Consider the following 17254-nt stretch of genomic DNA (forward strand, 5'->3'; position numbering starts at 1 on the left):
GTTCTGCTCCCACATCAGCATTTTGTGACCGGTGCTGCCCTAAACATCATCTAACCAATGCTTTAAAAAAAAAGACTTCAGAAACAAGACCGGGTAATTTGGAACATCCATATCCTATAGTATTCCAAATTACAGGTGTTACCTTTGTTGGCTCTTCTTATGATGTTATTTAATTGTTTTCACAGAGAATTCTGCACTGCTCTGAGGACTCACCAGCACCCAAAAGCAGCATATAGTTCTAAGTAAGTAAATAAAATCCATGGGGGTGATTCAGATGATGAAAATTTTGCACACATCATTGCTGTAATGATCTCTGGCAGGCAAGCAAGCCCAGATAAGAAGTAATGACTCTCCGGCAGTTTTATGTAGGTTTATTTACAACAAAACACATTCAGAGCACTGGCTTCTCGCCTGCTCACATTGACGATAGTTGGTCAGTCTGAATCTTTGCCCCTCCCACAGCAGGAAGGATGCCAAACTCCCGGTCTTCCTCTCTTGCCCTTCTGTTGTCTTCTGATCTTATCCAGTCTCCTAGAATGGGGACTGAGAGGCTGGCCTTCCCCCTCCCCACTTTCACTTAACAAAGTCTCGGTCCTCTGCTTATCTGCTGATTGTCTAGCAACGCTTTGGCTGCCTTCCAACTCTTCCTCTTCTTGAGAGCTAACAGTGTCTTTCTTGAGAAGGGGGGTCAAACTAGCTTTTCTCGATTCTGTCAGCCAGCTCTCATCTGCAGCCCTCTTTCACTTAGCTCAGTTTCTGAGTCTGTCTCTTCCCTTGCATTCTGGTGAGCCATGTTCCTAACAATTGTTGTCTTATTCCCTAATGTCTAGGGCATCATAGGGCAGGGGCAAAGAAAGTAAAAGCTGCTTTCTCCTTTCCCTTTTGCAATGTCTTAACCTCTTTGGGTCCATTTTCTCATTCTTTCACGAATCTTCCTTTCCATCCACCCTTTATGATTCCTGAATATTGATTACAGTTGAATAAGGCAAAACTTTTTCCATAAAAATATTATCACCTGTTATATCAGCAATTTTTGGTTTCCATAAACGTATTTGTGTACCCACTCTGTATGTGTTGATGATGAATAGGTGCCAACTGATCACCTGGGGATTTGCTTCCCTCTCTTATCTTGTTCCAACCCTCTGCAGCTTGCTGTCTCCCGATAAGGTTCCTGATTCTTGATGGTTATCTTTGGGATTGAACGTCTGTGCTTGCAGTTTGTAACCCTTACAAAATAAGACCTTGCTGTTCTGATGCTGAGTTGGTTTTGCAAGGTGTGGATGTCCAATCGAATCCTGCAAGGTGTGGATGTCCAATCGAATCCTGAATTCTTTTGATTTTGCTCAGTCATACTTACCTATTTACTTGGAATACAGTGGTACCTCTGGTTATGTACTTAATTCGTTCCGGAGGTCCGTTCTTAACCTGAAACTGTTCTTAACCTGAAGCACTTCTTTAGCTAATGGGGTCTCCTGTTGCTGCTGCGCGGACGCTATGTGATTTCTGTTCTCATCCTGAAGCAAAGTTCTTAACCCAAGGTACTATTTCTGGGTAAGCGGAGTCTGTAACCTGAAGTGTATGTAACCTGAAACGTATGTAACCCGAGGTACCACTGTAATTATATGTCACCCAACAGAATCTTTTCTGTGGGTAGTTTCCAACCCAGTGATATCTTGATGTGAGACAGGGGTGCTCCCTCTCTTAGTCCCTCAAATCTTTATTTGAATGATATCTCTCCCAAATTATAATCTCAGAAACATCACTTACCCAGACTGGCCAAACGGAGATCCCATTGGTATTACATGCTGATAATGCTGTACTACTTTCACAATTCCCAGTTGGATTTAAAAGATGCATGACTAAATTCTCCAGCTACTGCAAAACATAATGGTTAACAATGAACTGATGATAAAACTAAAGAGTTGATTTTTACAACAGAATGTAAGAAATAGAAATGGGCAGTGACTGAATATTCAGTAGAACAATTCGATACTTTTAAATACCTGGAAATTACTGTCCTTCTTTGTTCAGATTCAAAATACAATGCTGGGATCACTGAATAGTTTCTATTATACAAATGGACAGATTATACAGTCTGCTCTGAAGGTGTACAAAGTATGTATATTTATTAAATATAGGCAATCTGCTTTGCTGGACAATTATGCTTGCGTCTGGCTAAAATGTGTTGAATATGAAGTTAACTGCATTGGTTCTTTATGACTCCATCTTCTACCAATTAGGTTACAAAAAAGGAACCAGCTGCATTAAAAAACAGAGACTTGTACATCTTGATTTGCTCTACCAAAAGGATTTTGCTCACTAGTGTATCTCGGTCTACAACCAAGTCATCTGATGGTGTTTCCTGCTTGGCAGGGGGTTGGACTCGATGACCCTTGTGGTCTCTTCCAACTCTATGATTCTATGATTCTATCCCTCCAGGTATTTAGAAACATTAAATATTAGGGCTGCACAATGGCTTCAGACAAATCCCAAATTGAATTGATTTTAAAGTAATTTTAAAGTGGGCCCAGTCCAAAGTGGATTGAGACACCTCTGGATTGCTTTGAAGAGGATTGACTGAATTTGCCGCACTTCCAAACACTAAGAAAGCTAGGAAGCCTGTCTCCAAAGTGTTGCAAAACAACACCATATAAGGAAAATGCCAGGGTGGGGAGACGGAAAAGGAAGCTGAACTTTGCTCATTGGCACCTTTACTTTCCAATCCAGAGCTATAAGAATATCTAATCACAATGCTTGGGGTGGGGTGGGGAGGGAGAGTGAAGTGTTAAAACTAGAAGCTCACACTGTCTTTTACTCGTTTGTAAGTTCTCTGACTGTTAAAAAGAGTTTGGTAGCATTATTCAGTTTGTCTTTTGTTTATCCTTGAATTCATACCAGTACCCAAACTTCTTTACAAACCTGTTTGCAAAAGGACTGGAAAACCTTATCACTTCCAGTCCAATCCTTACTCAAAAATAAATAAAAATGGTTGTTATCCGTGTCTTAGTTGCTTAGTGTCCCTTTCCTTATCCTATAACTCATTTGAAATGTTAGCCAGAGTTCTTGATTTATGAGTTCTTGATTTATCTCCCTGGTACTTACCTTACATCTCCAGTTTAATGGCAGACTGCAACTCTAAGCTTACTGAAAATACAGCCTCACTATAGCCATCAAACTAGGACACAACAGTTAAAAGGAAGATGAGTTCTGAATAAAAAATTTCTGTACAAGCAGCAACCGTTTTATGCGCTTCCAATATGTGCATGACTGTGCATGCATGCATTGTGCCAAACCCAGAAGTGACCTGAAAATGTCAGAAAAACATCACAGAAAGGGGCGGAAGTGGAATAGGGTGTTTGCAGCCTCTTTTTGATGGAGTTTCAAACATACACGATTTCACTTAAAGGTACAGCGCCTTGCAACATAAAATAAAGGCAACTCCTAGGGGTTATTTTATTATTAATAATAATAATAATAATAATAATAATAATAATAATAATAATAATAATTTATTATTTGTACCCCACCCATCTGGCTGGGTTTCCCCAGCCACTCTGGGTGGCTTCCAAGATTAAATATTAAAAGATTAAATATACATTAAAATTAAATTACGGTAAATTAAAATTAAAGATTAAATATACATTAAAATGTCACACATTAAAAACTTCCCTGAACCTTCTGCTGCCTTCAGATGTCTTCTAAATGTCAGGTAGTTGTTTATCTCTTTCACATCTGATGGGAGGGCGTTCCACAGGGCGGGTGCCACTACCGAGAAGGCCCTCTGCCTGGTTCCCTGTAGCTTTGCTTTTCGCAGTGAGGGGACCGCCAGAAGGCCCTCGGCACTGGACCTCAGCGTCCGGGCAGAATGATGGGGGTGAAGACACTCCTACAGAAATACTGGGCAGAGGCCGTTTAGGGCTTTAAAGGTCAACGCCAACACTTGAATTGTGCTCGGAAACCAATGTAGGTCTTTCAAATGATTGTGGATTTTGTTATACTCATTTTAAAAGGCACAATCTGTATGTATGCTTTTTTCTTGAAAACTCAATACAATATCTGATATTTGTGGTCTATAGAAGAAATGATCTTATGATCGCTGAATTCTCAAGTTTCCAATAAAAGATAATTCCATTATAATTCCAGTATGGTGTCCCCTCATAACCAATTTTGTTTTAAGAAATAAAAGTGCCTCACAGTATCAATTCTACATCAGATTCTCACCTAAATGATAAACTAACAGACCAGTCCCAATCATAATCCAAGGCTAGGAGGATTGGAGCAGCAGAACCACTATTGTATCTAGCTTGTACTGACCAGAGAAGATGATGTGATGGGAGCAGCTTCCTTTCTCTATGGCTTTGGATGTCCCATTTTCGGACCTCCTGTGTTGAACTGTTAGTAGTGCTATAAGAAAAAATGTTCCCTTTCCCTTATGGGGCATTCCAGAGCCTGTAAGGTAAAGGTAAAGGGACCCCTGACCATTAGGTCCAGTTGTGACCGACTCTGGAGTTGCGGTGCTCATCTTGCTTTATTGGCTGAGGGAGCCGGCAATAAAGGACGCATTTTTCCCCCTCCAAAAATGAAGGGGAAATGTGTGTGCGTCCTATGGGGCGAATGCAGGCTTTCGCTGAAGCCTGGAGAGCGAGAGGCGTCGGTGCGCACCGACCCCTCTTGTTCTCCAGGCTTCAGGAAGCTATCCGCAAGCCGTGGGAGCCCGGCGGGAGTTCCTGCCGGAGGGCACCCCGTGCTTCGCGCAGATGTCCGCAAGCCTTGCGTGCCCGGTGGGATTTGCCGCCAGGCTTGCAAGGCTTGCGGATAGCATCCTGTTCCACGGCTGGGGGGAGGAAATATATATTTTTTAATTCATTCCCCCCCCCCCCAAAAAAACGAGGTGCGTTCTATGGACCGGTGCGCCCTATAGGGCGAAAAATACGGTATGCCAAGTGTGTAGATTGGGAGGGGAGTACATTGACTTGCATAACTTATTGTAACTGTTGATGATCCTAATTTTTTTAAGCATGGAACTGGCACATTTCATAGAGCAGGAGTTTCTGTTCCTGCATCAAAGGTTGCAAAGGTTGTTCACCTTTATTATGGGCACTTTTTTATGTTTGTGCGCAAACCTGAACTGTTCAGGCATTAAGTCACAAAAGTCTGTACAAGATTGTGTCAGAAGATCGTGAGCAGATAATGTTGTCCTGTATGCTCCAAGCACAAAAATAAAATGTACACAGTGTAATTACTATAATTTGCAGTAGATAAAGAAATAACTACCGGGTGTTCATCTTCACAGTTATTGTCAAGAATTTATCTAGATTGTGTAGACTTGGATATGTTACTGCTTCTGCAACAGACTACACAGCTATCTGCAAATGCTCCTAGAATCATACTTAATATTCTGAGGAGAGTTACCAAATTCTCCCCTATGGCAGCTGGCACAACATCAACCTTAGTGCGTTTTGAGTGAAACTTGGTTGAATGCCACCCTTCATGAGAATGAGCCTCTTGGGCTTGCTGATCGCAAGGTTGGTGGTTCCAATCCATGCGACGAGGTGAGCTCCCGTTGCTCTGTCCCAGCTCCTGCCAACCTAGTAATTCGAAAACACGCCAGTGCAAGTAGATAAATAGGTACCGCTGCGGCGGGAAGGTAAACAGTGTTTCTGTGCGCTCCCGTTTCTGTCACGGTGTCCCATTGCACCAAAAGCAATTTAGTCATGCTGGCCACAAGACCTGGAAAGCTGTCTGTGGACAAACGCCAACTCCTTCAGCCTGAAAGCGAGATGAGTGCCACAACCCCATAGCCGCCATTGACTGGACTTAACCATCCAGGGGTCCTTTACCTTTACCATACCTTACTCCTTTACCTAAGTCATGTATGTTCAATAACACTATGCCCAGGATAAAACCCTGCAACACTCTACAGTGGTACCTCGGGTTAAGTACTTAATTCGTTCCGGAGATCCGTTCTTAACCTGAAACTGTTCTTAACCTGAAGCACTACTTTAGCTAATGGGGCCTCCTGCTGCCACCGCGCCGCTGGAGCACGATTTCTGTTCTCATCCTGAAGCAAACCTTTTAACCTGAAGCACTATTTCTGGGTTAGCGGAGTCTGTAACCTGAAGCGTATATAACCTGAAGCATATGTAACCTGAGGTACCACTGTACTTGTCACTTCTCCCTGGGTTGACAGTTTATAAAGCTAACTACCCCCCCCCCCCGATGATTGCATTATCTGCAGTGAAAAGGAGAGCTTGCCCCATTTAAATTATGTCTTGTTTGCTCTGAGAATCAAGCCAGTTCATTCCTATTTGAATAGCCTCATCCTGGGCTCTGTTTCTCGATCGCTCAACAGTGATGGGATGTTGGGAAATAGGTTTTGCGTGTGAATACCCCCAAACCCCCTCCAAAATAAATCACACAGGACACAGAATATTTGTTTAAGATTTTTGGCATTAATTTTGGCCACAACTTTATTGATTACAGCGTGTGAGTGGTTGCTCAGGCATTGGTTCAGACTACCTGAACCTGCATGGGCAAGAACAGGACTGACAAATGCAACCTCCAGAGCTCAGTAAGGGAAAACATACTGGGGGAGCATAGAGGTGGGTTTCTGCCTCTTAGTTCACCCCAGATGCTCCCAGGAACTCTGGCATGGCCCTCCCCTGAGAGGGGATCGGACAGAGCAAATCGAGCCCCTGGATTCTTTTAATGGAATTCCCTAGAAGCAGCAACAAAAATGAGGGGCAGGCACAGCTAATCCATAATCCCCTCCACCAAAGAATGAACCAATGCCTAACTGCCAGCCTTACAAAGTTGTGACCATTTGCTACACGGTAGGCAAAAACCAAATGGCACCAGCCAATCAGCCAAGTGGCAAAATTCCTACCGGGCCCCTGCTCCAAAAACAAACAACCCCTAGACAGGCATAAAGGTAAAGGTACCCCTGACCATTAGGTCCAGTTGTGGCTGACTCTGGGATTGCGGCACTCATCTTGCTTTACTGGCCGAGGGAGCTTCTGGGTACAGCTTCTGGGTCATGTGGCCAGCATGACTAAGCCACTCTGGAGAAACCAGAGCAGTGCACGGAAACACCGTTTACCTTCCCGCCGGAGCGGTACCTATTTATCTACTTGCACTTTGACATGCTTTCGAACTGCTCAGTAGCTCACCCCATCGCGGGGATTCGAACCGCCAACCTTCCTATCGGCAAGCCCTAGGCTCAGTGGTTTAGACCACAGCGCCACCCACGTCCCCTAGACAAGCATAGCAAGGTTGAAAACACAACCTTAAATTATAGGGAGAGAGGGAGATCTGCTGCATGATGCGAAAGAGAAAGTACTTTGCCTCGTGCAGCTGCTTAAATAGCCCCTTAGTTGCCAATCAAACCCCAACTGACAAAATTTTCCCCCAGCAACAAAGGGGCAACCAATGAGGTGCAGAGGTCATCCAAACTGCCCTGCCCCAGCAACAATAAGGCAGTTTGGTGATCTCACCGAAACACGTGGCTCTCCATGATTTGGAGGACACGATTTGTACAGAGGGAGATTTTACTTCTGCTTGGATGAGCAATTTGTGTGCTCTTAGCAGACAGAACTCTAGCTGGTTTATTTAGAAATCTCTTAGAGACAGGGGTCTGATTCACAACCCAGTTAAACCAAAACATTTTGACATAAGAATATGTTGTCAGTGGGGCTTGAACAGCTTGAATTTAAAAGCATTTGCACAGCTGTGTGAGGCGAAATAAGACAGCTCTCTAAAGGAAAAGAGATTTGTGGCCTATGATTTAAAAGTGGGATATGGGTAGGGACCTAGGAATGCATTATTTTCACCTCCCACTGTATCTGTTCCATGTAGTACTGTTTCTGTTCCACTGCAGTTTGTATTCCACCAAAAAGACCTCACATCACTTGTCCAGCTGCTTTGGTGAAACTACATAACATATTCAATTGATTTAGAAAATGTGGCAATCACTTAATAAGAGAATCTCAAAGGTGGTGCACTGGAAATAGAAATCCAATACAACAGAACAGAATTTCAGAACACAAAGTAGAGGTCCAATACCATTCAGGAAAATATCAAAATCATGTTCAAAATAGATATCAAATATAATACAATTCCAATCCTTCAATCAATATGCAGCCTAAAAAATCAAATCCAACATAAGGGAATCTCAAAACAATATGCAAAGTGTAGGTCAAAAGGAATAAAAATAAATCACATTATTATGTAAATTACATTGTCATTACGTTATTCTTCCACATTCATTTCAGCGCGAAGGAAATGCAAAGCCAATTGGGGTGTGGGTGTAATCAACCTTTTGCAGACTGAAATCAACAACCATAGTGTATACCAATGGTTTGTGCTGGGTTGATTACACCGGCAATCCCTGCTCCCATTTCTGTTTTCATTGGATTTCTCCAACATCCCTTAATATTGGAATGGATTTAATAATAATCCATTTAATCCTTCAGAATCATTACAGCAGCACATGTGCTTTGAGAGCTACATGGGGAAATAAAAAAACACAGAGAACAACACAGCAGTACACAACTAAACACGCTTAATTAAGACCAGTAAGCCATAATTAATATAGCAGGATTTGCTGCCTAGTAAACACGCAGGCGATGGCACTTTAAGTTATTAAGACCTGAAGAGTAATTCACATGTTTCTAGTCTTTAGCACGAGATGATCTATAGTACAGAAAGGAACAAATTATAGAACAACCTGCAGATAGTCTGCGTTCAAAGCTGCAAATATCTGATGCTCATTGGCAGACAGAGGACAGCGGTGTTGCCACTGTAACTGTAGCCATGGAAACAGCTGGTCGGTGGCATTCACTCCAGTCACTGAAAGAAATAAAACCCCGGCAAGATGTGAATATATATATTGTGGCATGTCAGCCCAAATATCTGAGATTACAGCAGTTCCAGGTACTTACCGAAGGTTACAACAGGCAGAAATAAAAAATTAAGTGATCCGCCAAGGTCATCAGCAATTTTGAAGTGGACCATGGAAAAAGTTTTGGAAACACTGGTTTAGAGAAAAGGTGAGTAATAATAATAATAATAATAATAATATACTCATACCCCACTCATCTCGCCGGGCCTCCCCAGCCCTTCTGGGCGGCTCCCAACAGAATATTAAAAACACAATAAAACATCAAACATTAAAAACTTCCCTAAACAGGTCTGCCTTCAGATGTCTTCTAAAAGTCAGATAGTTGTTTATTTCCTTGACATCTGATAGGAGGGCTTTCCACAGGGCGGGCGCCACTACCAAGAAAGAGGAGACATGAGAGAAGTGGATGGAACGATGCTAGATCTGGAGAATATGGACAGAGAAACGTTTTACCCTTAGAACTTGAGGGCATCTAAAGAAGCTTTGAGCTGAGGCTCCAATACTTGGGCCACCTCATGAGAAGAGAAGACTCCCTGGAAAAGACCCTGATGTTGGGAAAGATGGAGGGCACAAGGATAAGGAGACAACAGAGGACAAGATGGTTGGACAGTGTTCTCGAAGCTACTAGCATGAGTTTGACCAAACCGTGGGAGGCAGTGGAAGACAGGAGTGCCTGGCGTGCTCTGGTCCATGGTGTCACGAAGAGTCGGACACGACTAAACGGCTAAACAACAACAAAGAAGCTTTGAAGGATCAGGAAGTCAGGTGAAGTTCTGTAGGCAACTGGGCACTACTTGTTCTTTCCACCAAGCCCTGCAGCTTCATGGGACATCATGACGAGACAGTATGTGTGTTGCCCAGTTGCCCAGGCAATGTGAAGCTGCTCGCCTATCTTCTGTGCTCTGCTACTCCCTTGTAGGACAGGCAAGAACTAAGCAAGCATATCTGTGTTGCCACGGCAACTGAGCAATGCTTGCTCTTTTCCTCATGCTGTGCAGCGCGGTACGGGAAGAAAACAAGTGTTGCAACAGTTGCATAACCAAAACAAGGATGCTTCCTTCGCTTCTGGGTCTCAGCGCTGCAGCTTTGGTGAACCAGTGTTTCTAAACAGCATCGGAAGACCCTTTGTGCTGAGATGAAACGGCATGAGTTAGCAGGGAAGGGAGGCCGAGAGCTGTGGCTACAAAATGCTATGAAAGCAAAAAAGAAAACTAGTTGTTGGTGAGACATTGCACCATTTTGCCCTGGTTTGTGATGGGTTATACTTCAGCTAAGCACTTGTGTTGGAGGTTCAAGACTGTACATGCCCAGAGTATTTTTTCCCCCTTCGTTTTTGTTTATCAAAGATGGAAAAAAATGTTTTTGATGAGAGTTGTGAAACTCTACAGGCTCAGAGCTTTTTTTGCAATCCACAAAGCATTATGCTATAATAAATTTGTTAGTCTTCAACATCCCACATGACTTGTTTTGTGCTACCTGCTTCAAGTGTTCTTTTTTGAGTAAAGGGGACCTTATTTGGGGAAGTGAACCAAGGCCCTAAATCACCTTAATCTGGCCTTGACCTAACATATTGTAAAGAATCTCTGAAGAGGCATCATACTAAATGGTTGTGAGGTTTCCTGCTCTGTAATAGTTGAGAAATATTATGGGGAGGAGACAAGGATGTTTTACCAATTAAATGGGCAATTCCTGGAAATTAAAGGTAAAGGTAAAGGTACCCCTGCCCGTACGGGCCAGTCTTGACAGACTCTAGGGTTGTGAGCCCATCTCACTCAAAGAGGCCAAGGGCCAGCGCTGTCCGAAGACACTTCCGGGTCACGTGGCCAGCGTGACATCGCTGCTCTGGCGAGCTAGAGCCGCACACGGAAACGCCGTTTACCTTCCCGCTAGTAAGCGGTCCCTATTTATCTACTTGCACCCAGGGGTGCTTTCGAACTGCTAGGTTGGCAGGCGCTGGGACCGAACAGCGGGAGCGCACCCCGCCGTGGGGATTTGAACCGCCAACCTTTCGATCGGCAAGCCCTAGGCACTGAGGCTTTTACCCACAGCGCCACCCGCGTCCTGGAAATTAGTCCCCTTCAAAAGGCTCTTCTGCAAGAGAGTGACTCTGCCTCAGGGTAGTATTCACATTTACTCACATTGGAATTAGTGAACATGACTAAATCAGTTAAGTCCATTGATTTCAGCAGGTCTCCCCAGAGTAAATGTTAATTGAATACCACTCAGTAATTAAGAACACAAATGTGGAAGGGGAGAACCATGCAGACCACCATGAATTTCTTGAAGGTAAGGGACTTATCTACACAGCTGCAAACAAAATGTTGTAAAGTGCAATATACAAATGTGACACTAGATGGTGACAGTGAGCTATGCAAAACCCAATTTATTTTTCTAAACTTTTTTTTAAAAAAGCATTTTCACAGCGTTTTTTTATGTGTGTAGATTCCACCAAGGCGATAAATTTTTAAAAATAATAATAATAAGTTGCCTGTGGAAACTTATTCCACAATAAATTGCTTTAGCCTTAATGATGCTTTCTCCTTCACTGGGACTTTTTAAGCAAAATTTGGGTGGTCATTTGTCAGGGGTGCTTTAGTTGGGATTTCTCCATTGCAGGGAGTTGTGCTAGATGAGCTTTGGGGTCCCTTCTATCTCCTCAGTTCTACGATTCAATGCCGTAAGACTGCTCTTTTTGCCATCCACTATTGCCTTTGTAAAGGTAAAGAGACCCCTGAGCATTAGGTCCAGTCATGGCCGACTCTGGGGTTGCGGCGCTCATCTCGCTTTATTGGCCGAGGGAGCTGGCGTACAGCTTCTGGGTCATGTGGCCAGCATGACTAAGCCGCTTCTGGAGAACCAGAGCAGCGCACGGAAACGCCGTTTACCTTCCCGCCAGAGTGGTACCTATTTATCTACCTGCACTTTGACATGCTTTTGAACTGCTAGGTTGGCAGGAGCAGGGACAGAGCAATGGGAGCTCACCCCGTCACGGGGATTCAAACTGCCAACCTTCTGATCGGCAAGTCCTAGGCTCTGTGGTTTAAGCCACAGCGCCACCCTTACTATTGCCTTTAGTGAACAGTTAAAAAAAAAAACAAAAGCTTAAAAAAACTGCAAAACCTATTTGAGCAGCAACAGTAAACAGAGAAAAGGGCAATTGGTGTGCTTGCCACTAAGATACAATGCCCATACCATGCTCAGTTCTTTTAAAAACTATTGCTCATCTCCTGACCAAAGTCACTTTTTCACTGGAGAAGACAAGCAAAGAAAACTTCCTTTGAAGGAAAAAAACAAGAAACATATTAATGTGGTGATTTAAGTGGACAATGCCCTTTTTTCCAGAGACAAATGATTGAGTAATGTATTACAAAGGAGCTGACAGATTTGGATTGATTTTTCCAAGGCAACAAATAGTGAAGAAGCCTTTTGTATTGACAGCGTCTCTTCTTGAAATCAATAATGTCACAAAGGATGCAGGGGCGGTAGCGCGCACACGACGGTTAAATGTGAAAGCATTTTTATTAGCAATTTGCTTCAGGAATAGTACAGAAGGGTCAGAAACAATATGAGCCCAAAACCCTTGGGATCATAAATATTGTTGCACTCACTCACAAACACAGCCCTCTAGCTATTGCTCCTCTAACTTCCAAGGTGATCTTGCTTCCAACCCAGTGGGGGAGTCCACCTCCCATTTGTCTCTATGGCAACAGGACAACCTCTTTAGACATGTACATGGAAGTACTTAACTAGCCAGCTAAGACTATTGCTTTGGCAAAAGAACTGGTTTGGCTGGCTTCCTCTTACACACTCTACCCTCTCCTACACAAGATCACAGTGTTGGAAAGGACTCATGAATATCATCCATGCTGACAGCTCCAGGCTAACCCTGCCTTCTTCTCCCCCCCCCCCAAATTTCTGCAAGCAGATGTGTGCGGCTGCTTCTCAGATCTTCATTGGGATGAACAGCCATTTCCCACAGCAAAGATCCTTGGGAAACATACTCTGCCAGGGTTTTCAGGTCCAGAAGTCCTGGCAAGTTAACTTTCCTAAGCCATCTGACACTTGGAGGCCTAAAGATGTATTATATGGACCTTCCCCTTTCATGGCTCCCTCCCTGTGGAATGTACATTTTGGGGAAAGAGATGGGGTAGGGGGCTGGTGAAGAATCATAGAGTTGTAGAGATGGAAGGGACCACAAGGGTCCTCTAGTCCAATTCCCTGTACAGTGGTACCTCAGGTTACATACGCTTCAGGTTACAGACTCCGCTAACCCATAAAATAGTACCTCGGGTTAAGAATTTTGCTTCAGGATGAGAACAGAAATCGTGCTCCGGCGGCGTAGCAGCAGCAGGAGGCCCCATTACCTAAAGTGGTGCTTCAGGTTAAGAACAGTTTCAGGTTAAGAATGGACGTCCGGAACAAATTAAGTACTTAACCTGAGGTGCCACCATAATTCAAGAACATAGGGCTTGAACCTGCAATGCTGAGATTGTGTCTCATGATCTGCCAACTGAGCTACCAAGGCAGATAACTCATGGAGGACTCAGAGAAAATGTCCTAATACAGTGGTACCTTGGTTCTCAAACTTAACCCATTCTGGGAATCCATTTCACTCCTGAAACCGTTCGAAAACCAAGGCACGGCTTCCGATTGGCTGCAGGAGCTTCCTGCACTCAGCCGGAAGCTGCGTCGGATGTTCAGCTTCTGAAAAATGTTCACAAACCAGAACACTTCCTTCTGGGTTTGTGGCGTTTGGGCGCCGATTTGTTCAGGAGCCAAGCCGTTCGAGTACCAAGGTACCACAGTACTGGGTACTAACAGAGGCAATAAATTGTCAGCCAAAAATCTTTTTTCTGGTGTGCCCAGTTTCTTGGATAAGAAAGTATAAGTAGCTGCTTTGTTTTCCCTGCTAAGTAGCTTCAGGGCTTCATTACCAGAAGAAGGCATTGCGAGCACCAGCAGATGTTGATGGCTGTACAGTAAGACCCCCCCAGAGAAAACTACCTCAAGAATTGCTGCCGCAGGAGTGCATTGCAAGCTGGGTCAAAATTTGCAGGGCGCATATATTTGTATTTCCACTGTTTGTCCTAATTATAGCATGAAGTGGGGAGTGTGGGAGGCAAGAGCAGCTCCTGGTAGAAGGGGTGGGTTTTTGATTTTCAGTATGTTTCTTAAATGATGGCTTAAAACAGGGATGGGGGTGGGAACTCGCTGCTGGGAAGGACAAAAGAGGAACAATTTTTAGACATCTCTTTCAAATATGCTTACTTCACTTACAGCACACCACTGGGGTGGAAATAATTCCAAGGCAAAGAAAATGGCATTAATCAAACCCCTTTTGCAACATGAAACACAAAGAAACTTTTCAGTGACTGTACAGTGCCATTCTGGAGAGACTTGCCAGGCTGTGGGTCCCTGTGTGTTTGTTTTATTAACACAAGCATCGCAGTTACTTGCTGTTTTGGGGTGTTAAGGATTACGTGTCCAGCTGAGGTCTTGAAAAAGCGGCACTGGGGGACGTATCCCTCCCTTCCGCAAGTTGTCAGAGAAAGGCATGGTGGGAAGCAAGGAAGTATTAATTTAAAGATCCCACAGCGTGAAACTCGGGGTGGGGTGGTTTGAGGGAGCCATCCAAACTTCCAAACCACTGCCTAACATTGCAACTATGGTACTGCAACATTGCATTGCACTTCAGCGATGTCTTTTAAATATAATTTTTATTAACAGGCCAATCAAATCACATTAATTCCAAATCTCATTAAATCCAAATTATACAGCCGGATTTTTAAAAAAATTTTGGGGGGTGCCCATACTTCAAGTTCCGAAAGGGGTCAAAACATCACTCTTGCTGCTGCCTTGATCAAACAGTTCTATCGAGTTCTGTCCAGATAGTCTTTTTGTTATTTTCTTCATCTTCTTGTTGTTATCATATATTCCTTTCTTTGTGATCTCTGATAATCTTCACAAGTGGGTGAAAGACAAACATCTCCTGTGTGGGTTTTACACTCTCCAAAAATCATATCACATAAAGGACAGACGCCATTTCCACACCTCCGTTAAAAACATTCCCACTGTCTGTCCGTTGCTTCACAGGCTTGCGAATCTATATCTCAGAGGGCTCTGCCAGGTCAAGTAGCATTCCGGTAACCATACATTCACATTCCAATGACCCTGGTCCTCCTCCCTCTCGTCCACCTTAGGCAAGCCTGTCTTCACGAAACGCACTTCAGCGATGTCTTATGTTTCATAACATTATGGGCTGGAAAGGGGGACCTTTTTAAGGAGGTGAGCCTCACTGACCCATGTGCTAGCTGAAAGCAAGCATCATGGCACTCAGAAAAGCTGCGCTGGAGGCAATGGATGCAACAAAGATGGTCCTCTTCACTGTTTACCACCACATAGGAGTCATGGCTATGTTCTCTTACATGTGTTCTGTTGCCCTGATGAGACTCATGCCTCTTTCATTTCAATCCTCTCTTGATGTTCTTTCATTGCCCAGTAAGCCAGGGCCTACCTAAGCTCCACAGTGTTGGAGATGACACTTGGCTTACAATGCTGTCAATGGCCCACTATGAGTCCACAGCAAGACTAGGGCCTTGGCAGAATTGCCAGCACTGGCTCCTGGGAAGGAACCCATTGGATTCCATAAATCTCTGGGGGCAGATCATCTTAACGGGTCCCCCACCTGTCAGGGACCATGCTGAGGAAGGCTACACTGAGGAGGAATGGTGGGAACCTCCCAGGGCTGGATTTAGATGAAGAGAGGCCCTAGGCCCTAGAGCTGATAAGCTGGAAGCACGGAAAGCACAGTGGTTGCAAGATCCGGTTGCAAGATGCAGTAGTGATGGGGGTGACTAGGGAGGAAGTGGGTGGAAACCTTAATTGGGAGCACCGTCATTCCTAGGAAATGGATTTTTTGTTCTGTCACTATGACCATTAAAGTTTCTAAAAGGTAAAAAGACTCATTTTCCTTTGTTCTGCTTATCTACTGCCAAAGGAGGGAGGAAAATGATTCCCTGAAGTCTGACACCACCTCTGCAGGATGCCATCAGAGCAAACATTATGAGATAGTGGTCTGATCATGACAGCTGGGTAGTTTCAACTCCTGTGTATCGCCAACTCAGAGTTGTCGGAGAACTCCCTTCTCACCTGAATGGGTGTGGCCTTGAGGAAGGGTGGTACATGCACCAACTTCCATGGGTGTAGCCAAGGGGGGCAGCTGTCCCCTCCCTGATCAAGTAAGGTAAAGGTAAAGGTACCCCTGCCCGTACGGGCCAGTCTTGACAGACTCTAGGGTTGTGCGCCCATCTCACTCAAGAGGCCGGGGGCCAGCGCTGTCCGGAGACACTTCCGGGTCACGTGGCCAGCGTGACATCACTGCTCTGGCGAGCCAGAGCTGCACACGGAAACGCCGTTTACCTTCCCGCTGGTAAGCGGTCCCTATTTATCTACTTGCACCCGGGAGTGCTTTCGAATTGCTAGGTTGGCAGGCGCTGGGACCGAACAACGGGAGCACACCCCGCCGCGGGGATTCGAACCGCCGACCTTTCGATCGGCAAGCCCTAGGCGCTGAGGCTTTTACCCACAGCGCCACCCGCGTCCCTGATCAAGTAAAACAATAGAAATAACTGACCAATCATGTCAGTTCTACCTCCCCTAAATCCTGCCCCCCCCAAAAAAACCTGGCTACGCCCATGTTACCTTCATCCCTGGTGGAGTTGGCTTGCCTGGCCATATCAGGCTTAGCAACCTGGTAGATAAGACATTGATGTTTCTCCCCCTATTCAGATTTTATTATAGAATAGTTTTTTTAAAAAGCAGCCCAGATCTGAAATATTTCAGCTTAAAGTTGCTGACAAGTGATGATGGAAGAGGGGGGGCAGTACTGGATGTGTACATGATGAAGGAAAACGAATGTTCTTGGAACTTCTCACATACCCTCCAACATTTCTCCAATGAAAATAGGGACGTCCCATTCCATAACGATAATTTTACTATTTATACCCCACACATCTTACTGAGTTGCCGCAGCCACTCTGGGCAGCTTCCAACACACACACACACACACACACACACACACACACTGTAAACATTTTTTTTTAAAAAAACTTCCCTATACAGGATTGCCTTCAGATGGTCCCAGGGTCAGATAATGTCATACCCTCCAACATTTCTCCAATGAAGATAGGGACATCCTAAGGAAAAGTGGGACATTCCAGGGTCAAATCAGAAACCGGGGCAGCTTCTTTAAATCAGGGGCGTCCCTGGAAAATAGGAACACTTGGAGAGTCTGTTATTGCAAGCAAATTCTTGGAATATATGTGAAATAAAGAAAAACTGTGAGGCTACCTGCAT

Source organism: Podarcis tiliguerta (assembly GCF_965153285.1).
Source record: "Podarcis tiliguerta genome assembly, chromosome: 17".
In the NCBI taxonomy this organism is placed as follows: Eukaryota; Metazoa; Chordata; class Lepidosauria; order Squamata; family Lacertidae; genus Podarcis; species Podarcis tiliguerta.